This window comes from Oncorhynchus keta, chromosome 6, assembly GCF_023373465.1.
Source record: "Oncorhynchus keta strain PuntledgeMale-10-30-2019 chromosome 6, Oket_V2, whole genome shotgun sequence".
Classification (NCBI taxonomy): domain Eukaryota; kingdom Metazoa; phylum Chordata; class Actinopteri; order Salmoniformes; family Salmonidae; genus Oncorhynchus; species Oncorhynchus keta.
Genome location: NC_068426.1, coordinates 6,305,712 through 6,333,211, shown reverse-complemented (window position 1 = coordinate 6,333,211; position 27,500 = coordinate 6,305,712). Strand labels below are relative to the sequence as shown.

Genomic DNA, 27,500 nt, shown 5'->3' with positions numbered 1-27,500 from the left:
CTGTGAGTGTAATGTTTACTGTTAATTTTGTATTGTTTATTTCACTTTAGTTTATTACCTATTTCACTTGCTGTGGCAATGGTAACAAGTGTTTCCGTATGCCAATAAAGCTCGTAAATTGAAATTGAATGTACAGAGACAGAGACAGAGAGGCAGGCGTGATTGAGAAGGCCTCCACAATCTTCCCCAACTCAACTACCACCCCCCACCACAGACCCACACCAGGAGGAGCCAGGCAGAGCTACACACAGGCTGTGAGCTGAGCAACTGCCCCCCCGCTCACATGTGATAGGCAGAGGGTCATGGATGCTCAGATGTGATAGGCAGAGGGTCATGGATGCTCACATGTGATAGACCGAGGGTCACGGTAACATGAGCACAAGAACTCCACCATCCTCACACTACATCCACCCAAATGGTATGACACAAGTGCTATCTTCAAATGATAAACAAATCACGTTTGCATAATAACCGTTTATGTTAATTGCTAAATAAATCCTAATTTAATAGTTCTTGTTGGATTGTGAGTGTTTGTCTCATTTTGAAGGTTAAGAAAAATCAGTTATGAAATATTTTTACGTTGCATGTTGGAATTTACAAGGATTGAAGTCCTCTGCTTTTGGACTAAAGAGCAGAAACCCAGCAGAGACTCAGGACAGGGAAGAGACTCAGGACAGGGCAGAGACTCAGGACAGGGCAGAGACTCAGGACAGGGCAGAGACTCAGGACAGGGCAGAGACTCAGGACAGGGCAGAGACTCAGGACAGGGCAGAGACTCAGGACAGGGAAGAGACTCAGGACAGGGCAGAGACTCAGGACAGGGCAGAGACTCAGGACAGGGAAGAGACTCAGGACAGGGCAGAGACTCAGGACAGGGCAGAGACTCAGGACAGGGCAGAGACTCAGGACAGGGCAGAGACTCAGGACAGGGCAGAGACTCAGGACAGGGAAGAGACTCAGGACAGGGCAGAGACTCAGGACAGGGCAGAGACTCAGGACAGGGAAGAGACTCAGGACAGGGCAGAGACTCAGGACAGGGCAGAGACTCAGGACAGGGCAGAGACTCAGGACAGGGCAGTTAATCAGGACAGGGCAGAGACTCAGGACAGGGCAGAGACTCAGGACAGGGAAGAGACTCAGGACAGGGAAGAGACTCAGGACAGGGAAGAGACTCAGGACAGGGAAGAGACTCAGGACAGGGCAGAGACTCAGGACAGGGAAGAGACTCAGGACAGGGCAGAGACTCAGGACAGGGCAGAGACTCAGGACAGGGCAGAGACTCAGGACAGGGCAGAGACTCAGGACAGGGCAGAGACTCAGGACAGGGCAGAGACTCAGGACAGGGCAGAGACTCAGGACAGGGAAGAGACTCAGGACAGGGAAGAGACTCAGGACAGGGCAGAGACTCAGGACAGGGAAGAGACTCAGGACAGGGAAGAGACTCAGGACAGGGCAGAGACTCAGGACAGGGCAGAGACTCAGGACAGGGCAGAGACTCAGGACAGGGCAGAGACTCAGGACAGGGCAGTTAATCAGGACAGGGCAGAGACTCAGGACAGGGAAGAGACTCAGGACAGGGCAGAGACTCAGGACAGGGAAGAGACTCAGGACAGGGAAGAGACTCAGGACAGGGCAGAGACTCAGGACAGGGCAGAGACTCAGGACAGGGAAGAGACTCAGGACAGGGAAGAGACTCAGGACAGGGCAGAGACTCAGGACAGGGCAGAGACTCAGGACAGGGCAGAGACTCAGGACAGGGCAGAGACTCAGGACAGGGCAGAGACTCAGGACAGGGAAGAGACTCAGGACAGGGAAGAGACTCAGGACAGGGCAGAGACTCAGGACAGGGCAGAGACTCAGGACAGGGCAGAGACTCAGGACAGGGCAGAGACTCAGGACAGGGCAGAGACTCAGGACAGGGCAGAGACTCAGGACAGGGCAGAGACTCAGGACAGGGCAGAGACTCAGGACAGGGAAGAGACTCAGGACAGGGCAGAGACTCAGGACAGAGAAGAGACTCAGGACAGGGCAAGAGACTCAGGACAGGGCAGAGACTCAGGACAGGGCAGAGACTCAGGACAGGGAAGAGACTCAGGACAGGGAAGAGACTCAGGACAGGGAAGAGACTCAGGACAGGGCAGAGACTCAGGACAGGGCAAAGACTCAGGACAGGGCAGAGACTCAGGACAGGGCAGAGACTCAGGACAGGGAAGAGACTCAGGACAGGGAAGAGACTCAGGACAGGGCAGAGACTCAGGACAGGGAAGAGACTCAGGACAGGGCAGAGACTCAGGACAGGGCAGTGACTCAGGACAGGGCAGAGACTCAGGACAGGGCAGAGACACAGGGCAGTGACTCAGGACAGGGCAGAGACTCAGGACAGGGCAGAGACTCAGGACAGGGCAGAGACTCAGGACAGGGCAGAGACTCAGGACAGGGCAGAGACTCAGGACAGGGCAGAGACACAGGGCAGAGACTCAGGACAGGGCAGAGACTCAGGACAGGGCAGAGACACAGGGCAGAGACTCAGGACAGGGCAGAGACTCAGGACAGGGCAGAGACTCAGGACAGGGCAGAGACTCAGGACAGGGCAGAGACTCAGGGCAGTGACTCAGGACAGGGCAGATACTCAGGACAGGGCAGAGACAGGGGGAATGCTAATATGGTATAAATCTGAACTGATTAATTCAATCGAATTGATCACAACAGGAGAATTCTTTATCTGGTTAAAAATCAACAAGGAGGCTATCTTGACAGATTAAAACGTCTTCCTCTGTGCCACATACATTCCCCCTCAGAGTCACCCTACTTCAATGAAGAGAGTTTCTCCATTCTAGAGGGAGAAATTAGTCACTTTCAGGCCCAAGGCAACGTACTGGTCTGTGGAGACCTGAATGCTAGAACAGCAGAAGAACAAGACACTATTAACAGTCATGGGGATAAACACCTGCCAGGAAGCAACAACCCCCCCCCCACACACACACACACACATAAACAACTATGACAAAGTGAAAAACAAAATGGAGTACAGCTCGTGAAGCTCTGTCAAACACTGGGTCTGTACATAGTCAATGGTAGGCTGAGAGGGGACTCTTTTGGTAGGTACACCTACAGCTCATCCCTTGGCAGTAGTACTGTAGACTATTTCCTCACCGACCTAAACCCAGAGTCTCTCTGAGCCTTCATAGTCAGCCCACTAACACCTCTCTCAGAGCCTTCACAGTCAGCCCACTAACACCTCTCTCAGAGCCTTCACAGTCAGCCCACTAACACCTCTCTCAGAGCCTTCACAGTCAGCCCACGAACACCTCTCTCAGAGACTTCAGTCAGCCCACTAACACCTCTCTCAGAGCCTTCAAAGTCAGCCCACTAACACCTCTCTCAGAGCCTTCACAGTCAGCCCACTAACACCTCTCTCGGAGCCTTCACAGTCAGCCCACTATAACACCTCTCTCAGAGCCTTCACAGTCAGTCCACTAACACCTCTCTCCGAGCCTTCACAGTCAGCCCACTAACACCTCTCTCAGAGCCTTCACAGTCAGCCCACGAACACCTCTCACAGAGCCTTCACAGTCAGCCCACTAACACCTCTCTCAGAGCCTTCAAAGTCAGCCCACTAACACCTCTCTCAGAGCCTTCACAGTCAGCCCACTAACACCTCTCTCGGAGCCTTCACAGTCAGCCCACTAACACCTCTCTCAGAGCCTTCACAGTCAGCCCACTAACACCTCTCTCAGAGCCTTCACAGTCAGCCCACTAACACCTCTCTCAGAGCCTTCACAGTCAGCCCACTAACACCTCTCTCAGAGCCTTCACAGTCAGCCCACTAACACCTCTCTCAGAGCCTTCACAGTCAGCCCACTAACACCTCTCTCAGAGCCTTCACAGTCAGCCCACTAACATCTCTCTCAGAGCCTTCACAGTCAGCCCACTAACACCTCTCTCGGAGCCTTCACAGTCAGCCCACTAACACCTCTCTCAGACCACAGTAAAATCACAGTGTATCTGAGAAGAGCGGAACCCAACCATGAAGCATCACGGCCCAATAAATGACATGGTACAAAACAGGCCTATAGATGGAGTGCAAACAGTACAGACATCTACCAAAAAGCAATAAGTAGCCCAAAAAATACAATCTCTCCTGGACAACTTTTTAGCCTTAACATTCTCCTAGAGCAACGAAGGTGGACATTTGGCCGTTTATAACATAAACTTTATATTTAACAAATTAGCCTCCTTGGCTAATATAAAGAAGCATAAGAGCAAACCAGAAATAACAAAAAATGAAAAATGGTTAGATAATGATTGCAAAAATCTAAAGAAGTCATTGAGAAATATATCTAATAAAAAAAATAGAGAACCAGACAATAAAAATATATACCTTCAATATGGGGAAACACTGAAGCAATACAAACACACCCTAAGAACAGAAAAGGAACAGCACATTAGAAATCAGCAGGATGGATGTCACGCCCTGACCTTAGAGAGCCTTCTAATGTCTCTATTTTGGTTTGGTCAGGGTGTGATTTGGGTGGGCATTCTATGTTCTGATTTTCTATGTTTTCTATTTCTTTGTGTTTAACAGCAACTTGGGGAAAATTCTCTGCAGTATCATAAATAGCTGACTACGTCCGTCATTTACTTGATGATCACAACATCCTAAGCAGAAGCCAGATTGGATTTTTTTTCCAATTATTGTACAACAGACTACATGTCCACCCTCCACAAAATCTTAGTCGTGTTTTGTAGACTTCAATACTTTTTTTAATTCAATTCAATTTTAAAATGTTTCACTTTTTTTAATAAACTAATAGAAAGTGGTATTGGAGGGAAAACACATGATGTTATTAAATCAATGTACACTAAAAACAAATGTGTGGTTAAAATTGGCAACAAGCAAACAGACTTCTTCTCTCAGGGACGTGGAGTGAAACAGGGCTGCCCAATAAGTCCAACACTATTTCACATCTACATTAATGAATTGGCAAAAACATTAGAAGAATCGGCAGCACCTGGTATCATCCTACACAACACTGAAATCAAGTGTCTGCTGTACGCAGATGACCTGGTGCTACTGTCTCCCACTAAGGAGGGTCTGCTGTCTCCCACTAAGGAGGGTCTGCTGTCTCCCACTGAGGAGGGTCTGCTGTATGCAGATGACCTGGTGCTACTGTCTCCCACTAAGGAGGGTCTACTGTCTCCCACTAAGGAGGGTCTGCTGTCTCCCACTGAGGAGGGTCTGCTGTCTCCCACTGAGGAGGGTCTGCTGTCTCCCACTAAGGAGGGTCTGCTGTCTCCCACTGAGGAGGGGCTGCTGTCTTCCACTGAGGAGGGTCTGCTGTCTCCCACTAAGGAGGGTCTGCTGTCTTCCACTGAGGAGGGTCTGCTGTCTCCCACTAAGGAGGGTCTGCTGTCTCCCACTAAGGAGGGTCTGCTGTCTCCCACTGAGGAGGGTCTGCTGTCTCCCACTAAGGAGGGTCTGCTGTCTCCCACTAAGGAGGGTCTGCTGTCTCCCACTAAGGAGGGTCTGCTGTCTCCCACTGAGGAGGGTCTGCTGTCTCCCACTAAGGAGGGTCTGCTGTCTTCCACTGAGGAGGGTCTGCAGTCTCCCACTAAGGAGGGTCTGCTGTCTCCCACTAAGGAGGGTCTGCTGTCTCCCACTAAGGAGGGTCTGCTGTCTCCCACTAAGGAGGGTCTGCTGTCTCCCACTAAGGAGGGTCTGCTGTCTCCCACTAAGGAGGGTCTGCTGTATGCAGATGACCTGGTGCTGCTGTCTCCCACTAAGGAGGGTCTGCTGTACGCAGATGACCTGATGCTAATGTCTCCCACTAAAGAGGGTCTGCTGTCTCCCACTAAGGAGGGTCTGCTGTATGCAGATTACCTGATGCTAATGTCTCCCACTAAGGAGGAGTTACTGCAGCACCTAGATAATCTGCACAGGTTCTGTCAGTTAATCACTGACAGGGCTTAACGGGCTCTGAACATTAATCACAGGTTCTGTCAGACCTGGGCTCTGACCGTTAACCTCAGGTTCTGTCAGACCTGGGCTCTGACCGTTAACCACAGGTTCTGTCAGATCTGGGCTCTGACCGTTAACCACAGGTTCTGTCAGATCTGGGCTCTGACCGTTAACCACAGGTTCTGTCAGATCTGGGCTCTGACCGTTAACCACAGGTTCTATCAGACATGGGCTCTGACCGTTAACCACAGGTTCTGTCAGATCTGGGCTCTGACCGTTAACCACAGGTTCTGTCAGATCTGGGCTCAGACCGTTAACTCCGCCCCAAAGAATTATAATGATATTCCAAAAAAGTTCTGGAATTCAGGATGAGAAATCTAAATTCTATTTGGACACAGTTCTATTGGAACACACCAAAAACTACACGTATCTAGGACTAAATATCAGCAACACAGGTAGCTTTCACATGGCTGTGATCGAGCTGAGAGACAAAGCAAGAAGAGCATTCTATGCTATTAAAAGGAAATTCCAATTAGAATCTGGTTCTAAATGTTCCAATCGGTTATAGAACCAATTGCTCTATTTAACATTAAAGTATGGGGTCCACTCTCTAAAAATGAATTCACCAAATGGGACAAACATCCAATCGAAATACTCCATGCAGAATTTTTCAAGACTGTATTGTGCAAAGAAAAACTCCAAATAACGCATGTAGAGCAGAATTGGGTCAATACCTCCTCCTCATTCTAATAGAAAAAAAGAGATATCACATTTTACAACCATCTAAAAACAAGTGACCCCAAAACATTCCATCACACAGCTCTGTAATGTCAAGAAATGAAACAAGAGAAGAGTCCCCTCAGCCAGCTGGTTCTGAGACTCAGTTCACTAACCCAAACCAACCCCATAGAGACTCAAGGCATCACACAGACCATCTGGCCCAACCAAATCATCACAAAGCAAAAATAAAAATATATCACCGATTGGAAGGACACCACAAACAACCAAAGTAAATGTCAATGCTATTTGTCTCTCAACAGACAGTACATGGTGGCAGACTATCTGATCGCTGTGACTGATAGAAAACTGAGGAAAACACTGACTAGGTACAGACTCAGTGAGCACAGTCTGGCTATAGAGACCGGTCGTCACAGACAAACCTGGCTGCCCAGAGAGGACAGTCTGGCTATAGAGACCGGTCGTCACAGACAAACCTGGCTGCCCAGAGAGCACAGTCTGGCTATAGAGACCGGTCGTCACAGACAAACCTGGCTGCCCAGAGAGGACAGGCTGGCTATAGAGACCGGTCGTCACAGACAAACCTGGCTGCCCAGAGAGGAAAAGGCTGGCTATAGAGACCGGTCGTCACAGACAAACCTGGCTGCCCAGAGAGGACAGGCTGGCTATAGAGACCGGTCGTCACAGACAAACCTGGCTGCCCAGAGAGGACAGGCTGGCTATAGAGACCGGTCGTCACAGACAAACCTGGCTGCCCAGAGAGGAAAAGGCTGGCTATAGAGACCGGTCGTCACAGACAAACCTGGCTGCCCAGAGAGGACAGGCTGGCTATAGAGACCGGTCGTCACAGACAAACCTGGCTGCCCAGAGAGGACAGGCTGGCTATAGAGACCGGTCGTCACAGACAAACCTGGATGCCCAGAGAGGACAGGCTGGCTATAGAGACCGGTCGTCACAGACAAACCTGGCTGCCCAGAGAGGACAGGCTGGCTATAGAGACCGGTCGTCACAGACAAACCTGGCTGCCCAGAGAGGACAGGCTGGCTATAGAGACCGGTCGTCACAGACAAACCTGGATGCCCAGAGAGGACAGGCTGGCTATAGAGACCGGTCGTCACAGACAAACCTGGCTGCCCAGAGAGGACAGTCTGGCTATAGAGACCGGTCGTCACAGACAAACCTGGCTGCCCAGAGAGGACAGGCTGGCTATAGAGACCGGTCATCACAGACAAACCTGGCTGCCCAGAGAGGACAGTCTGGCTATAGAGACCGGTCGTCACAGACAAACCTGGCTGCCCAGAGAGGACAGTCTGGCTATAGAGACCTGTCGTCACAGACAAACCTGGCTGCCCAGAGAGGACAGGCTGGCTATAGAGACCTGTCGTCACAGACAAACCTGGCTGCCCAGAGAGGACAGTCTGGCTATAGAGACCGGTCGTCACAGACAAACCTGGCTGCCCAGAGAGGACAGGCTGGCTATAGAGACCGGTCGTCACAGACAAACCTGGCTGCCCAGAGAGGACAGGCTGTGCTCATAGAGACCGAGTGAGCTGCATTTCTATTACACTGTGACAAACCTGGCTGCCCAAGAGAACAGGCTGGCAAAATTATAATTCAATACAAAGAATTTGAAAAGCCAAAATGTGCACAACCTGAGGGTCTGAGGGACACAGGGACAAACCTGGCTGCCCAGAGAGGACACAACCTGGCTATAGAGACCGGACACAACCTGAGGGACAAACCTGGAGGGCCCAAGAGGACAGGCTGTGAGGGACACAACTCTGCTCCAGGGGAGAGGTAGAGACCTGAGGGCACATTTCCTATTACACCTGTGACAAACCTCAGACCTAAGAGAATACAACCTTCCAAAATTATACAACCTGAGGACACATCCTGAGGGACACACAAACAATTTGAGGGAAAAGCCAAAATGGGCACAACCTGAGGGACACAACCTGAGGGACACAGGGACACAACCTGAGGGACACAACCTGAGGGACACAACAACCTGAGGGACACAACCTGACACAACCTGAGGGACACAACCTGAGGGACACAACCTGAGGGACACAACCTGAGGGACACAACCTGAGGGACACAACCTGAGGGACACAACCTGAGGGACACAACCTGAGGGACACAACCTGAGGGACACAACCTGAGGGACACAACCTGAGGGAAACAACCTGAGGGACACAACCTGAGGGACACAACCTGAGGGACACAACCTGAGGGACACAACCTGAGGGACACAACCTGAGGGACACAACCTGAGGGACACAACCTGAGGACACAACCTGAGGACACAACCTGAGGGACACAACCTGAGGGAAACAACCTGAGGGACACAACCTGAGGGACACAACCTGAGGGGTACAACCTGAGGGACACAACCTGAGGGACACAACCTGAGGGACACAACCTGAGGGACACAACCTGAGGGGCACAACGTGAGGGGCACAACCTGAGGGACACAACCTGAGGGACACAACCTGAGGGACAGCGAGTGAAAAGTGCAAAGCAATGTCGATAATAATATTTCCCATCTTGTTTTGTTTTGTCTTTCATACCAGGTCATGTGTCTTCTCAGTCATGTTGACACTGGTCTACTACCAGGTCATGTGTCTTCTCAGTCAAGTTGACACTGGTCTACTACCAGGTCATGTGTCTTCTCAGTCGGGTTGAGACTGGTCTACTACCAGGTCATGTGTCTTCTCAGTCAGGTTGACACTGGTCTACTACCAGGTCATGTGTCTTCTCAGTCATGTTGAGACTGGTCTACTACCAGGTCATGTGTCTTCTCAGTCGGGTTGAGACTGGTCTACTACCAGGTCATGTGTCTTCTCAGTCATGTTGACACTGGTCTACTACCAGGTCATGTGTCTTCTCAGTCATGTTGACACTGGTCTACTACCAGGTCATGTGTCTTCTCAGTCATGTTGACACTGGGCTACTACCATGTCATGTGTCTTCTCAGTCATGTTGACACTGGTCTACTACCAGGTCATGTGTCTTCTCAGTCACGTTGACACTGGTCTACTACCATGTCATGTGTCTTCTCAGTCATGTTGACACTGGGCTACTACCATGTAATGTGTCTTCTCAGTCATGTTGACACTGGTCTACTACCAGGTCATGTGTCTTCTCAGTCACATTGACACTGGTCTACTACCAGGTCATGTGTCTTCTCAGTCATGTTGACACTGGTCTACTACCAGGTCATGTGTCTTCTCAGTCATGTTGACACTGGTCTACTACCAGGTCATGTGTCTTCTCAGTCATGTTGACACTGGTCTACTACCAGGTCATGTGTCTTCTCAGTCATGTTGACACTGGTCTACTACCAGGTCATGTGTCTTCTCAGTCATGTTGACACTGGTCTACTACCAGGTCATGTGTCTTCTCAGTCATGTTGACACTGGTCTACTACCATGTCATGTGTCTTCTCAGTCATGTTGACACTGGGCTACTACCATGTCATGTGTCTTCTCAGTCATGTTGACACTGGTCTACTACCATGTCATGTGTCTTCTCAGTCACGTTGACACTGGTCTACTACCATGTCATGTGTCTTCTCAGTCATGTTGACACTGGGCTACTACCAGGTCATGTGTCTTCTCAGTCATGTTGACACTGGTCTACTACCAGGTCATGTGTCTGCTCAGTCACATTGACACTGGTCTACTACCATGTCATGTGTCTTCTCAGTCATGTTGACACTGGTCTACTACCAGGTCATGTGTCTTCTCAGTCATGTTGACACTGGTCTACTACCAGGTCATGTGTCTTCTCAGTCATGTTGACACTGGTCTACTACCAGGTCATGTGTCTTCTCAGTCATGTTGACACTGGTCTACTACCATGTCATGTGTCTTCTCAGTCATGTTGACACTGGGCTACTACCATGTCATGTGTCTTCTCAGTCATGTTGACACTGGGCTACTACCATGTCATGTGTCTTCTCAGTCATGTTGACACTGGTCTACTACCAGGTCATGTGTCTTCTCAGTCATGTTGACACTGGTCTACTACCATGTCATGTGTCTTCTCAGTCATGTTGACACTGGGCTACTACCATGTCATGTGTCTTCTCAGTCATGTTGACACTGGTCTACTACCAGGTCATGTGTCTTCTCAGTCATGTTGACACTGGTCTATTACCAGGTCATGTGTCTGCTCAGTCATGTTGACACTGGGCTACTACCATGTCATGTGTCTTCTCAGTCACGTTGACACTGGTCTACTACCAGGTCATGTGTCTTCTCAGTCATGTTGACACTGATCTACTACCAGGTCATGTGTCTTCTCAGTCATGTTGACACTGATCTACTACCAGGTCATGTGTCTTCTCAGTCATGTTGACACTGATCTACTACCAGGTCATGTGTCTTCTCAGTCACGTTGACACTGGTCTACTACCATGTCATGTGTCTTCTCAGTCACGTTGACACTGGTCTACTACCAGGTCATGTGTCTTCTCAGTCATGTTGACACTGGTCTACTACCAGGTCATGTGTCTTCTCAGTCATGTTGACACTGGTCTACTACCATGTCATGTGTCTTCTCAGTCATGTTGACACTGGGCTACTACCATGTCATGTGTCTTCTCAGTCATGTTGACACTGGTCTACTACCAGGTCATGTGTCTTCTCAGTCACGTTGACACTGGTCTACTACCAGGTCATGTGTCTTCTCAGTCATGTTGACACTGGTCTACTACCATGTCATGTGTCTTCTCAGTCATGTTGACACTGGGCTACTACCATGTCATGTGTCTTCTCAGTCATGTTGACACTGGTCTACTACCAGGTCATGTGTCTTCTCAGTCATGTTGACACTGGTCTATTACCAGGTCATGTGTCTGCTCAGTCATGTTGACACTGGGCTACTACCATGTCATGTGTCTTCTCAGTCATGTTGACACTGGTCTACTACCAGGTCATGTGTCTTCTCAGTCATGTTGACACTGATCTACTACCAGGTCATGTGTCTTCTCAGTCATGTTGACACTGGTCTACTACCAGGTCATGTGTCTTCTCAGTCATGTTGACACTGGTCTACTACCAGGTCATGTGTCTTCTCAGTCATGTTGACACTGGTCTACTACCATTGCCTTAATGTATTGTTATTCTAATATTGCTGTTGTAGTTGTTGTTAATGGTAATCACATTTCCACTACTACTATTGTTGTTATTGCTGTTGGTCGCACCAATTTTTTTTTATGTATACTTGCAGTGTCAATGAAGTCATTTGAATTGAATTGAATTGACAGAGAGACAGAGAGAGAGAGAGAGAGAGAGAGGGACAGAGAGATAGAGACAAAGAGACAGAGATAGGGATAGAGAGACAGAGACAAAGAGACAGAGAGACAGAGAGAGAAACAGAGAGAGAGAGGGACAGGCTGTATCAGAGACAGAGAGAGGGACAGAGACCGAGGGACAGAGACAGAGAGAAAGAGACAGACAGAGAAACAGAGACAGACAGAGAAACAGAGACAGACAGAGAGACAGAGACAGACAGAGAGACAGAGACAGACAGAGACAGGAGTCGCAGCATAGTGAAACAGTTGATGTATATCTGAGAAGCATGCTCTGTTCTCTCTCTGGCTGCTCCAACAAGAGGAGAGAATCTGAGGTGCATCTGACAGCACACAGAAAACATAGGACAGGAGTCGCAGCTAAATAAATTAACCGCAGGCTGAATCCCAAATCACTCCCTTCCTCTCACCCCTCACACCTTTAAAGTATCCCAAAGCTGTGGGAGTGAAAGTTATTGCGATATTGGGTTATTGCTGCTGAGTGCTGGGTTATTGGTGCTGGGATATTTGTGCTGGGTGATTGATGCTGGGATATTTGTGCTGGGTGATTGATGCTGGGATATTTGTGCTGGGTGATTGATGCTGGGATATTTGTGCTGGGTGATTGATGCTGGGATATTTGTGCTGGGTTATTGATGCTGGGATATTTGTGCTGGGTTATTGGTGCTGGGTTATTGGTGCTGGGTGATTGATGCTGGGATATTTGTGCTGGGTTATTGGTGCTGGGTTATTGGTGCTGGGTTATTGGTGCTGGGTTATTGGTGCTGGGTGATTGATGCTGGGATATTTGTGCTGGGTTATTGGTGCTGGGTTATTGGTGCTGGGTTATTGATGCTGGGTTATTGGTGCTGGGTTATTGGTGCTGGGTGATTGATGCTGGGATATTTGTGCTGGGTTATTGGTGCTGGGATATTTGTGCTGGGTGATTGATGCTGGGTTATTGGTGCTGGGTTATTGATGCTGGGATATTTGTGCTGGGTGATTGATGCTGGGATATTTGTGCTGGGTTATTGATGCTGGGATATTTGTGCTGGGTTATTGGTGCTGGGTTATTGGTGCTGGGTTATTGGTGCTGGGTTATTGGTGCTGGGTGATTGATGCTGGGATATTTGTGCTGGGTTATTGGTGCTGGGTGATTGATGCTGGGATATTTGTGCTGGGTTATTGGTGCTGGGTTATTGGTGCTGGGTTATTGGTGCTGGTTTATTGGTGCTGGGTTATTGGTGCTGGGTGATTGATGCTGGGTGATTGGTGCTTGATTGGTGCTGGGTGATTGATGGTTATTGGCTGGGTTATTGGTGCTGGGTTATTGGTGCTGGGTTATTGGTGCTGGGTTATTGGTGCTGGGTTATTGATGCTGGGTTATTGGTGCTGGGTTATTGATGCTGGGTTATTGATGCTGGGTTATTGGTGCTGGGTTATTGATGCTGGGTTATTGGTGCTGGGTTATTGGTGCTGGGTTATTGGTGCTGGGTTATTGGTGCTGGGTGATTGGTGCTGGGTTATTGGTGCTGGGTTATTGGTGCTGGGTTATTGGTGCTGGGTTATTGGTGCTGGGTTATTGGTGCTGGGTTATTGGTGCTGGGTTATTGGTGCTGGGTTATTGGTGCTGGGTTATTGGTGCTGGGTTATTGGTGCTGGGTTATTGGTGCTGGGTTATTGATGCTGGGTTATTGATGCTGGGTTATTGGTGCTGGGTTATTGCTGCTGAGTGCTGAGTGATGCTGGGATATTTGTGCTGGGTTATTGGTGCATGTTAAGGTCAAACATTTACATTTTTGCAGCTTCAATGAGGCTTACAGAAGTGATTTCTCTGAAAGTCCATATAAATCCCATTGTTGGAGTACAATGTTGCTGGACCCCAGGAAGAGTAGCTGCTGCCTTGGCAGGAACTAATGGGGATCTATAATAAACCCCAGGAAGAGTAGCTGCTGCCTTGGCAGGAACTAATGGGGATCCATAATAAACCCCAGGAAGAGTAGCTGCTGCCTTGGCAGGAACTAATGGGGATCTATAATAAACCCCAGGAAGAGTAGCTGCTGCCTTGGCAGGAACTAATGGGGATCCATAATAAACCCCAGGAAGAGTAGCTGCTGCCTTGGCAGGAACTAATGGGGATCTATAATAAACCCCAGGAAGAGTAGCTGCTGCCTTGACAGGAACTAATGGGGATCCATAATAAACCCCAGGAAGAGTAGCTGCTGCCTTGACAGGAACTAATGGGGATCTATAATAAACCCCAGGAAGAGTAGCTGCTGCCTTGGCAGGAACTAATGGGGATCTATAATAAACCCCAGGAAGAGTAGCTGCTGTCTTGGCAGGAACTAATGGGGATCTATAATAAACCCCAGGAAGAGTAGCTGCTGCCTTGGCAGGAACTAATGGGGATCTATAATAAACCCCAGGAAGAGTAGCTGCTGCCTTGACAGGAACTAATGGGGATCCATAATAAACCCCAGGAAGAGTAGCTGCTGCCTTGACAGGAACTAATGGGGATCTATAATAAACCCCAGGAAGAGTAGCTACTGTCTTGGCAGGAACTAATGGGGATCTATAATAAACCCCAGGAAGAGTAGCTGCTGCCTTGGCAGGAACTAATGGGGATCTATAATAAACCCCAGGAAGAGTAGCTGCTGCCTTGACAGGAACTAATGGGGATCTATAATAAATACAAATATTAGAATGTCTAAAATGTTATCAAAATAAGAAATGTAAATATGCGGTATGTAAACTTAACATGATGAACACGAATGACATTCACTCTCACAGGTGGCCAATAATATCTAACTGAAAGCCTTCTAAAAAACTAATCTAAGGATGACATTAAAGAAGATCCAGCTGCTAACCCAGCAAGAGAGTAAAAAATACCCAATTGATGGATAAATGAACCCATATTTGGGTATTCACACAACCCAACTGAATAGGTCCAAATAACCCAGCGTGTTCTGTCCACTATTTAACCAGCGCTGGGTTACCAGTTAACCAAAATGTGGTTGTTTTTAGCCCATTACTTTTTAGAGAAACGACAGAAACACTTTGAAAACAGCTACTTCAGCATGTATTTAGCTATAAATGTGATCATACTTGACTTGACTTCTAACAATGTTTATTTCCAAATGGGAGTAAAAATCTTGCATTTTACTCACCAATGCAAAAAATCTACCGGCATTTGGCAGATGTTCATTTTTGTTTGTGATTCTCGACAGTTGTTCAATCTCTGAGATGGACGCTCTATTCCTGCTATAACTGCTCCATCTAGAGGAGAAACCCTAAACTGCATCTAAATATCACAGCATTGATTGGGCTGAGATGTACTTCCAGTCTACACCACACTGGGACACTGTTTGCTAACTCTTCTGATACAGACTTGGGTGGTTGTGAACACCATGCAAAGTGCACAGTGGAAATCAGTGCACGACACACTCCGTTATCTCAGTCCACCTCTGGAAATATTAATCACAAACTCAGTCCTAGCCATGCATATATTACACTGAACGCAACATGTAAAACTACTGCTCCCATGTTTCATGAACTGAGATTTTTAAAAATCCCAGATAATTTACATACACAAAAAAAAGCTTATTTCTCTAAAATGTTGTGCACAAATGTGTTTACATCCCTGTTGGTGAGCATTTCTCCTTTGCCAAGATAATCCATCCACCTGACAGGTGTGGCATATCAAGAAGTGGTCCTTCTGTGGCTCAGTTGGTAGAGCATGGCGCTTGTAACGCCAGGGTAGTGGGTTCGATTCCCGGGACCACCCATACGTAGAATGTATGCACACATGACTGTAAGTCGCTTTGGATAAAAGCGTCAGCTAAATGGCATATATTATTATATTAAGAAGCTGATTAAACAGCATGATCATTACACAGGTGCACCTTGTGCTGGGGGACAATAGACACCTTTCTGTGTTTACAAACATTACGGCAAGAGGATGATGCAATTTGGTGGCAGAACGGGGGAAAAAAAGCCTCTATTCAGATGCATTTCACACTACTTCTGGATAATATATATATATTTTATTTCTGAGGCTTGTATGAATGTCCTGCTTAATATAACGTCTGTGTCATCATCGCAAATCAACTGCATTATACTTTAAAAAACACTTCAACTTGGGGCCTCCCGTGTGGCGTAGCGGTCTTGAGGCGTCACTACAGACATAGGTTCGATCCCAGGCTGTGTTGCAGCCGGCCGTGACCGGGAGAGCCATGAGACGGCGTGCAATTGGTCCAGCATTTTCCGGGTTAGGGGAGGGTTTTTGCCGGATGTCCTTGTCCCATCGCGACTCTAGCGACTCCTTGTGGTGGGCTGGGCGTCTTGCACGCTGACTTCAGTTGCCAGCTGTACGGTGTTTCCTCTAACACATTGGTGGGTTAAGTGAGTTAAGCGACGCTCCCGCTCAGCAGGGTCGTGGTTTGGAGGACGAGTGGCTCTTGACCTTCGCGTCCCGAGTCCGTAAGGAAATTGCATGGGACAAGACTGTAACTACCAATTGAGGAGAAAAAGGGGTAAAATAATCCTTGAAAACTACAGCCAGTAACATGGCAAATGAGCGTTAGCATTCTAGCTAACAACCGCTGCATCCAAAATAGTTACTTTGCAAAGACCAAATGTTAGCGACTGTTTAAGTAATGCAAATGTAAATCTAGGCTATGTTGAATGGGCGCAGATGGCGTTGGCTTTCTTACTGCAGCCAAGAGTCGCAGGCATCTGTCCCTGACGTCAATGTGTCGTGTTCTATAGGTTCTATAGAGCCCCACGGTGGACGTGTCATAATGCCCATGACGTCAATGTGTCGTGTTCTATAGGTTCTATAGAGCCCCACGGTGGACGTGTCATAATGCCCATGACGTCAATGTGTCGTGTTCTATAGGTTCTATAGAGCCCCACGGTGGACGTGTCATAATGCCCATGACGTCAATGTGTCGTGTGTACTGGAAAAGGTTTTATAGAGCCCCACAGTGGACGTGTCATAATACCCATGACGTCAATGTGTCGTGTGTACTGGAAAAGGTTCTATAGAGCCCCACAGTGGACGTGTTATAATACCCATGACGTCAATGTGTCATGTTCTATAGGTTCTATAGAGCCCCACAGTGGACGTGTCATAATACCCATACAATTGAGCAGTCAAACAGGGAAATAGTTCCAATGGTTTTTCTATCATTCATTTTTCTCATAGGGGATTTTAGAAACCCTTTAAATAAAGGCTGTGTTTTGTGGAGGCTTACCCTGGCGTAACCCTGACTTTTAATCAATATATTCGTCTCTATTTACTCTAATGTTCAAAAATGCTAATTAGCATCAAAGTAGACAAATCCCTGCAAGGTCCTGCAGGTCCTCTCTAGTTGACACCTGTGCTAACAGGTATTGTGTCAATTTAAAACTTGCACAAGACAGTTCACAGAATTGTCCATTTAAAGAAATGTTGGCAATTTATTTATTTACAAAATGTAGCTAATATTAGAGAGTTAATCCAGATCATTGCCTTTATTCTCCTCCAGATCATCATGGCTTTTTCTTAATGAAAAACAAAACATTAATTAGCCACATTAGCAGCTAATTAACGTTTAATTTTTTGGGGGGTGAGGGGGGGTAAATGCAGGCAAATATATTGATAAAAGTATAGCATTGTGTGGGTGAGCAGTTTGCTGATGTCAACGTTGTGAACAGAGTGCCCCATGGTGGCGGTGGGGTTGTGGTATGTCTTGGCATAAGCTACGGACAACAAACACAATTGCATTTTATTGATGGCAATTGGAAAACACAGAGGCACTGTGATGAGATCCTGAGGCCCATTGTCGTGCCATTCATCCTCCACCATCACCTCATGTTTCAACACGTCTCAAGGATCTGTACACAATTCCTAGAAGCTGAACATGTCCCAGTTATTCCATGGTCTGCATACTCACCAGACATATTCACCCAATGAGCATGTTTGGGATGCTCTGGATCGACGTGTACAACGGTGTGTTCCAGTTCCCGCCAATATCCTGCAACTTCGCACAGCCATTGAAGAGGAGTGGGGCAACATTCCACAGGCCACAATCAACAGCCTGATCAACTCTATGTGAAGGAGATGTAACGTGCTGCATGAGGCAAAAGGTGGTCACACCAGAAACTGACTGGTTTTATGTATCTGGTGTGATACTGAAATGTATATCTGTATTCCCAGTCATGTGAAATCCATAGGGCCTAATGAATGTATTTTAATGGACTGATTTCCTCATATGAACTGTAACTCAGTAAAATGGTAGAAATTGTTGCGTGTTGCGTTTCTATTTTCGTCCAGTGTAATTAATCTCCACTCTCATAGTATCTAGTTCAGGCTGTCTAGTGAGCAGACTGGCTCAGACAGAGAGGTACAGAAACATACATAAGTCACGATACAGACACACACACACACACACACACACACACACACGCACACACACACACACACACACACACACACACACACACACACACACACACACAGAAACACACTGAAACACACACACACACACACACTGAAACACACACACTGAAACACACTGAAACACACTGAAACACACACACACACACACACTGAAACACAACACACACACAAACACACATACACACTGAAACACACACACACACACACACACACACACACACACTGAAACACACTGAAACACACTGAAACACACACACACACACACACACACACACAAACACACATACACACACACACACACACACACACACACACACACACACACACACACACACACACGATGACACACTTACATGCAGGAAACACACACACACTATGAGCCAGAGATACATCCATGTTGTGAGTGTTGTCTGTGTAGATGTTTTAATAACAGTGATCAACACTTGCTCTGCTGTGATAGGTCAGTACGCCTAATTAACGGGCTGTGACTGGGTAGACATTGCAATTGGTTAAACACTACTGTTATTGTTTAAAAAGACCAAGAGGGGGGGTGAGGGAGAGATACAGGGAACAAAAGACAGTAGGAAAGAGAGAGAGAATGAGAGAGAAAGAGGGAAAGAGAGAGAGAGAGAAAGAGAGAGTGAAAGAGAGAGAATGATAGAGAGAGATGTAGAGAGAAAGAGAGAAAGAGAGAGAGAGAGAAAGATAGAGAGAGATGTAGAGAGAAAGAGAGAAAGAGAGAGAGAGAGCGAAAGAGGGAAAGAGAGAGAGAAAGAGAGAGAATGATAGAGAGAGATGTAGAGAGAAAGAGAGAAAGAGAGAGAATGATAGAGAGAGAGAAAGAGAGAGAGAGAGAATGAGAGAGAAAGAGGGAAAGAGAGAGAGAGAGAAAGAGAGAGAATGATAGAGAGAGATGCAGAGAGAAAGAGAGAGAATGATAGAGAGAGATGTAGAGAGAATGATAGAGAGAGAATGATAGAGAGAAAGAGAGAACAGGACAGAAAGAGAGAAAGGGGGAGAACTAAAGAGAAAGAGAGATGTAGAGTGAGAGAGAGAAAGAGATGTAGCGAGAGAAAGAGAGAAAGGGAGAGAACGAGAGAGAGAGAGAGAGAGAGTGTGTGTGTGGTGGGAAGACAAAGTTGTGTCTGTGTTGTCTGCGGCAGTCTGTAACTTACAGGAAGGAGTGCAGTTATGTTCAGTGAGAGGAACAATTCTGTGATATTTAACCATGTGTTTGACATAAGCCTCAGTCTAACATTCTCAGTAAATATATATTTTAATTTACAGTATATTCAACCCTTATTTAATCAGGTAAATTGACTGAAGGACAGCTAAAGGACAGAATACAGAGGAGAGAGGAGGAGAGAGAGAAGGAGAGAGAGAGGAGGAGAGAGGAGGAGAGAGGAGGAGAGAGAGGAGGAGAGAGAGGAGGAGAGAGAGGAGGAGAGAGGAGGAGGAGAGAGGAGAGAGAGGAGGAGAGAGAGGAGGAGAGAGAGAGAGGAGGAGAGAGGAGGAGAGAGAGAAGGAGAGAGAGGAGGAGAGAGGAGGAGAGAGAGGAGAGAGAGAGGAGGAGAGAGAGGAGGAGAGAGAGGAGGAGAGAGAGAAGGAGAGAGAGGGAGAGAGAGAGGAGAGAGAGAGAGGGAGAGAGAGGAGGAGAGAGAGAGGGAGAGAGGAGGAGAGAGAGGAGGAGAGAGGAGGAGAGAGAGGAGGAGAGAGAGGAGGAGGAGAGAGGAGGAGAGAGAAGGAGAGAGAGAGGAGGAGGAGAGGAGGAGAGAGAGAGAGAAGAGAGAGAGAGAGAGAGAGAGGAGAGAGAGAGAGAGGAGGAGAGAGGAGGAGAGAGGAGAGAGAGAGAAGGAGAGAGGAGGAGAGAGAGGAGGAGAGAGGATGAGAGAGAGGAGATGAGAGAGGAGGAGACAGATGAGTCAGAGGAGACGAGGAGAGAGATGAGAGATGGGGAGACAGAGATGAGGAGAGAGGAGGAGAGATATGAGAGAGGAGGAAGAGGAGAGAGGAGACAGAGGAGAGAAGAGGAGAGAGAACCGTCTTGGTACTGTGTAGAGTTGTGCAGAGCTTTAGGACAGTCTTGATACTGTGTATAGTTGTGCAGAGCTTTAGGACAGTCTTGGTAATGTGTATAGTTGTGCAGAGCTTTAGGACAGTCTTGGTACTGTGTAGAGTTGTGCAGAGCTTTAGGACAGTCTTGGTACTGTGTATAGTTGTGCAGAGCTTTAGGACAGTCTTGGTACTGTGTAGAGTTGTGCAGAGCTTTAGGACAGTCTTGGTACTGTGTAGAGTTGTGCAGAGCTTTAGGACAGTCTTGGTAGAGAGTTGGCAGAGCTTTAGGACAGTCTTGTTACTGTGTATAGTTGTGCAGAGCTTTAGGACAGTCTTGGTACTGTGTAGAGTTGTGCAGAGCTTTAGGACAGTCTTGGTACTGTGTATAGCAGAGCTTTAGGACAGTCTTGGTACTGTGTAGAGTTGTGCAGAGCTTTAGGACAGTCTTGTTACTGTGTATAGTTGTGCAGAGCTTTAGGACAGTCTTGGTACTGTGAGAGTTGTGCAGAGCTTTAGGACAGTCTTGGTACTGTGTATAGAGGATGCAGAGCTTTAGGACAGTCTTGGTACTGTGTAGAGTTGTGCAGAGCTTTAGGACAGTCTTGGTACTGTGTAGAGTTGTGCAGAGCTTTAGGACAGTCTTGGTACTGTGTATAGTTGTGCAGAGCTTTAGGACAGTCTTGGTACTGTGTAGAGTTGTGCAGAGCTTTAGGACAGTCTTGGTACTGTGTAGAGTTGTGCAGAGCTTTAGGACAGTCTTGTTACTGTGTATAGTTGTGCAGAGCTTTAGGACAGTCTTGGTACTGTGTAGAGTTGTGCAGAGCTTTAGGACAGTCTTGGTACTGTGTATAGTTGTGCAGAGCTTTAGGACAGTCTTGGTACTGTGTATAGTTGTGCAGAGCTTTAGGACAGTCTTGTTACTGTGTATAGTTGTGCAGAGCTTTAGGACAGTCTTGGTACTGTGTAGAGTTGTGCAGAGCTTTAGGACAGTCTTGGTACTGTGTATAGTTGTGCAGAGCTTTAGGACAGTCTTGGTACTGTGTATAGTTGTGCAGAGCTTTAGGACAGTCTTGGTACTGTGTATAGTTGTGCAGAGCTTTAGGACAGTCTTGGTACTGTGTATAGTTGTGCAGAGCTTTAGGACAGTCTTGGTACTGTGTATAGTTGTGCAGAGCTTTAGGACAGTCTTGGTAATGTGTATAGTTGTGCAGAGCTTTAGGACAGTCTTGGTACTGTGTAGAGTTGTGCAGAGCTTTAGGACAGTCTTGGTACTGTGTATAGTTGTGCAGAGCTTTAGGACAGTCTTGGTACTGTGTAGAGTTGTGCAGAGCTTTAGGACAGTCTTGGTACTGTGTAGAGTTGTGCAGAGCTTTAGGACAGTCTTGGTACTGTGTATAGTTGTGCAGAGCAACGGAAAGACAATGTATTCCACCGAGCCCATTTCAGACCCTGGGTGTGTTTGACATGTCATTACATTTCATCACGTTAACGTGAAAAAAAACCGTCAGGCACAAGTTAGAGTCACAGGGGTAAAAATGAAAGCAAATTAATCCAGGGGGGATTTAAGTGACAAGTGGATTTTGCACCTCTCAAACACAGGAAATAGATGTCTGAAAACAACAGATCCTCAGTTGAGCGGGGAATGTGAGCTGCTACATACACACATGTGCGCACTCACGCAGACACACACACACACACACACACACACACACACACACACACACACACACACACACACACACACACACACACACACACACACACACACACACACACACACACACACACACACACACAAACTGAGAACACACTACACACACACACACCTCCTCTCAGTGACAGAACCGTGATTAGTTATCACAGCCGGTCTCCATCTCGCCCACGGCTCATCTGCATCAGCAGGTGACAACACCCATCACACCCATCGCTAATTTGGCTCTGCTATTTCTGTCTGCCTGTCAGATCTCAGGTTTATTTAGGCCCTCATCTCTCATCAACTCGTTGTTCTGGCTGAGTTCCTCTACAATTCCTTTCAGACAGGCGACAGTGTGTGTGCGCATGTGTGCGTGTACGTGTGTGTGTGTGTGTTCTCCAGACTATTGCCTCACTGCAGATGGCCATGGTGCTGAACCTGAAGGCTCAGAATCACTGCCATCCACTGTGGCTCTACTTATATATTCTACAGAGAGAGAGAAAGAGAGAGACAGAGAGGAGAAGAGTGAACAGAGAGAGAAGAGAGAAAGAGAGACAGAGACAGAGACAGAGACAGAGAGAGAGACAGAGAGAGAGAGACAGAGAAAGAGAGAGACAGAGAAAGAGAGAGAGCGAGAGAGAGAGAGACAGAGACAGAGACAGAGAGAGAGAGAGAGAGAGAGAGAGAGAGAGAGAGAGAGAGAGAGAGAGAGAGAGACAGAGAGACAGGGAGACAGGGAGACAGGGAGACAGGGAGAGAGAGAGAGAGAGAGAGAGAGAGAGAGAGAGAGAGAGAGAGAGATGAAAAGCAATGGTATGGAGAAACACAGTAGGTGGTCACTGAGCAGTCGGCCAAACCGGCCCGGATCACGACCCCGTCAGAAATGTTTTTTCAGCCCAGTGAGTACTGAGCACTCTTAATGGTTTGAAACAGAACAGCACATCAGGCTCACAAGTTACAATAAGCTCAGCTAAGAGTGAGAAGTAAAAACATGTGGAGAACAGGAATGGAGGGATGGTTAAAAGGATGGTTAAAGGATGGAGGGACGTTAAAAGGATGGTTAAAGGGATGGTTAATGGATGGAGGGATGGTTAAAGGGATGGTTAAAAGGATGGAGGGATGGTTAAAGGATGGAGGGATGGTTAAAGGGATGGTTAATGGGATGGTTAATGGATGGAGGGATGGTTAAAGGGATGGTTAAAGGATGGAGGGATGGTTAAAGGATGGAGGGATGGTTAAAGGGATGGTTAAAGGATGGAGGGATGGTTAAAGGGATGGTTAAAGGATGGAGGGATGGTTAAAGGGATGGTTAAAGGATGGAGGGATGGTTAAAGGATGGAGGGATGGTTAAAGGGATGGTTAAAGGATGGAGGGATGGTTAAAGGATGGAGGGATGGTTAAAGGGATGGTTAAAGGATGGAGGGATGGTTAAAGGATGGAGGGATGGTTAATGGGATGGTTAAAGGATGGAGGGATGGTTAAAGGGATGGTTAAAGGATGGAGGGATGGTTAAAGGATGGAGGGATGGTTAAAGGGATGGTTAAAGGATGGAGGGATGGTTTAAGGGATGGTTAAAGGATGGAGGGATGTTAAAGGGATGGTTAAAGGGATGGTTAATGGATGGAGGGATGGTTAAAGGATGGAGGGATGGTTAAAGGGATGGTTAAAGGATGGAGGGATGGTTAAAGGGATGGTTAAAGGATGAGGGATGGTTAAAGGGATGGTTAAAGGATGGAGGGATGGTTAAAGGATGGAGGGATGGTTAATGGATGGAGGGATGGTTAAAGGGATGGTTAAAGGATGGAGGGATAGTTAAAGGGATGGTTAAAGGATGGAGGGATGGTTTAAGGGATGGTTAAAGGATGGAGGGATGGTTTAAGGGATGGTTAAAGGATGGAGGGATGTTAAAGGGATGGTTAAAGGGATGGTTAATGGATGGAGGGATGGTTAAAGGATGGAGGGATGGTTAAAGGATGGAGGGATGGTTAAGGGATGGAGGGATGGTTAAAGGGATGGTTAAAGGGATGGTTAAAGGATGGAGGGATGGTTAAAGGGATGGTTAAAGGGATGGTTAATGGATGGAGGGATGGTTAAAGGGATGGTTAAAGGATGGAGGGATGGTTAAAGGATGGAGGGATGGTTAAAGGGATGGTTAAAGGATGGAGGGATGGTTAAAGGGATGGTTAAAGGATGGAGGGATGGTTAAAGGGATGGTTAAAGGATGGAGGGATGGTTAAAGGATGGAGGGATGGTTAAAGGGATGGTTAAAGGATGGAGGGATGGTTAAAGGGATGGTTAAAGGATGGAGGGATGGTTAAAGGGATGGTTAAAGGATGGAGGGATGGTTAAAGGGATGGTTAAAGGATGGAGGGACGTTAAAGGGATGGTTAAAGGATGGAGGGATGGTTAAAGGGATGGTTAAAGGATGGAGAGATGGTTAAAGGGATGGTTAAAGGGATGGTTAAAGGGATGGTTAAAGGGATGGTTAAAGGATGGAGGGATGGTTAAAGGGATGGTTAAAGGATGGAGGGATGGTTAAAGGGATGGTTAAAGGATGGAGGGATGGTTTAAGGGATGGTTAAAGGATGGAGGGATGGTTAAAGGGAAGGTTAAATGATGGAGGGATGGTTAAAGGGAAGGTTAAATGATGGGGGGATGGTTAAAGGGAAGGTTAAAGGATGGAGGGATGTTTAAAACCTGTGAAGGATTGGCCCCATTTTTTCAATTTTCGCCTAAAATGACAAATCTACCTGCCTGTAACTCAGGACCTGAAGCAATGATATGCATATTCTTGGAACCATTTGAAAGGAAACACTTTAAAGTTTATAGAAATGTGAAAGAAATGCAGGGAATGAAAGGAACGAAGAATATAACACAATAGATCTGGTAAAAGATAATAGAAAGTATTATTTTGTACATCATATTTGAAATGCAAGACAAAGTCCATAAGGTATTATTCCAGCCCAGGTGCAATTTAGATTCTGGCCACTAGATGGCATCAGTGGATGTGCAAAATTTTAGACTGATCCAATGAACCATTGCATTTCTGTTCAAAATGTTGTTTCAAGACTGACCAAATGTACCTAATTTGTTTAATAACTTTTCATGTTCAAAATTGTTCACTCTCCTCAAACAATAGCATGGTATTATTTCACTGTAATAGCTAAGTGTAAATTGGACAGTGCAGTTAGATGAACACGAATTTAAGCTTTCTGCCAATATCAGATATATCTATGTCCTGGGAAATTCTCTGGTTACTTACAACCTCATGCTAATCGCATTAGCCTACGTTAGCTCAACCGTCCCTTGGTAGGGACACCGATCACGAAGAAGCTTTAAAGGATGGCGGGATGGTTAAAGGGATGGTTAAAGAGATGTTAAAGGGATGGAGGGTGGCACCTGGGAAGGAGGGAAAAAAATGGTTGGTTCAGTAATTGAAGGAGTAATGTGAAAAGGGTGAAGGTACGTCTGCATCTTGGAGGACAGAGAAGGGGGGAGAGAAAGTTTATATGGCAGAGAGAGGTGAAGGAGAAGGGAATAGAGAGAGATAACTTCAGGGACAGAGAATTAAAGAAGTAAAGAGGAATAGTTCTGAAGTTAGCAGCACTAGTTGTTGTAAAGTCGTTCATCCTTTGGCAGCAATAACCTCAACCAAACGTTTTCTGATGTTGCGGATCAGACTTTCACAACGGTCAAGAGGAATTTTGGACCATTCCTCTTAACAAAACTGTTTTAGTTCAGCAATATTCTTGGGATATCTGGTGTGAACTGCTCTCTTGAGGTCATGCCACAGCATCTCAATCGGGTTGAGGTCAGGACTCTGACTGGGCCACTCCAGAAGGCGTATTTTCTTCTGTTGAAGCCATTCTGTTGTTGATTTACTTCTGTGTTTTGGGTCGTTGTCCTGTTGCATCACCCAACTTCTGTTGAGCTTCAATTGGCAAACAGATAGCCAAACATTGTCCTGCAAAATGTCTTGATAAATTTAGGAATTCATTTTTCTGTCGATAATAGCGAGCTGTCCAGGACTTGGTGGTCCTTCTGTAGCTCAGTTGGTAGAGCATGGCGCTTGTAACGCCAGGGTAGTGGGTTCGATTCCCGGGACCACCCATATGTAGAATGTATGCACACATGACTGTAAGTCGCTTTGGATAAAAGCGTCTGCTAAATGGCATATATTATTATATATTATTATTATATTACTTGGCACAGCAAAGCAGCCCCAAACCATGATGCTCCCTCCACCAGACTTTACCGTTGTGATGAGGTTTTGATGTTGGTGTGCTGTGCCTTTTTTTCTCCACACACAGTGTTGTGAGTTCCTTCCAAACAACTCAACTGTAGTTTCATCTGTCCACAGAATATATTGCCAGTAGCGCTGTGGAACATCCAGGAACATCCAGGCTAGCTGACTCCTGACTTCAATTAGCTTTTGGAGAAGTCATTAGTCAAGGGGTTCGTTTTCCAACCTACACTGTGAATGTTTGGGGCGGCAGGTAGCCTAGTGGTTAGAGTGTAGAGGTGGCAGGGTAGCCTAGTGGTTAGAGTGTAGAGGAGGCAGGTAGCCTAGTGGTTAGAGCGTAGAGGCGGCAGGTAGCCTAGTGGTTAGAGCGTAGAGGAGGCAGGTAGCCTAGTGGTTAGAGTGTAGAGGTGGCAGGGTAGTCTAGTCGTTAGAGTGTAGAGGAGGCAGGTAGCCTAGTGGTTAGAGTGTAGAGGTGGCAGGGTAGCCTAGTGGTTAGAGTGTAGAGGTGGCAGGGTAGCCTAGTGGTTAGAGTGTAGAGGAGGCAGGTAGCCTAGTGGTTAGAGCGTAGAGGTGGCAGGGTAGCCTAGTGGTTAGAGTGTAGAGGAGGCAGGTAGCCTAGTGGTTAGAGCGTAGAGGCGGCAGGTAGCCTAGTGGTTAGAGCGTAGAGGAGGCAGGTAGCCTAGTGGTTAGAGTGTAGAGGTGGCAGGTAGCCTAGTGGTTAGAGTGTAGATGTGGCAGGGTAGCCTAGTGGTTAGAGCGTAGAGGCGGCAGGTAGCCTAGTGGTTAGAGTGTAGAGGTGGCAGGTAGCCTAGTGGTTAGAGTGTAGAGGTGGCAGGGTAGCCTAGTGGTTAGAGTGTAGAGGAGGCAGGTAGCCTAGTGGTTAGAGCGTAGAGGCGGCAGGTAGCCTAGTGGTTAGAGCGTAGAGGCGGCAGGTAGCCTAGTGGTTAGAGCGTAGAGGCGGCAGGTAGCCTAGTGGTTAGAGCGTAGAGGAGGCAGGTAGCCTAGTGGTTAGAGTGTAGAGGAGGCAGGTAGCCTAGTGGTTAGAGTGTAGAGGTGGCAGGGTAGCCTAGTGGT

At 47.2% G+C, this 27,500-nt stretch overlaps 1 protein-coding gene and 2 long non-coding RNA genes across 4 annotated transcripts in view; 2 read left to right on the top strand and 1 right to left on the bottom strand.

The window, feature by feature from the left end:
- The window catches only part of dclk1a (doublecortin-like kinase 1a), a 258,899-nt gene that overhangs the window by 178,900 nt on the left and 52,499 nt on the right, over positions 1-27,500 (bottom strand).
- On the top strand, positions 9,236-10,253 carry LOC127930645 (uncharacterized). The gene is made up of 3 exons (XR_008138598.1): positions 9,236-9,313; positions 9,529-9,614; positions 9,873-10,253. It is a non-coding gene; the product is annotated as an uncharacterized LOC127930645 (long non-coding RNA).
- LOC127930647 (uncharacterized) overlaps positions 26,703-27,500 on the top strand; it is a 3,005-nt gene continuing 2,207 nt past the window's right edge. The window contains exons 1-2 of one of the 2 annotated variants that reach the window (XR_008138605.1): positions 26,703-26,808; positions 27,262-27,454. This is a non-coding gene — a long non-coding RNA (uncharacterized LOC127930647). The other variant, XR_008138606.1, reaches the window with a different exon arrangement.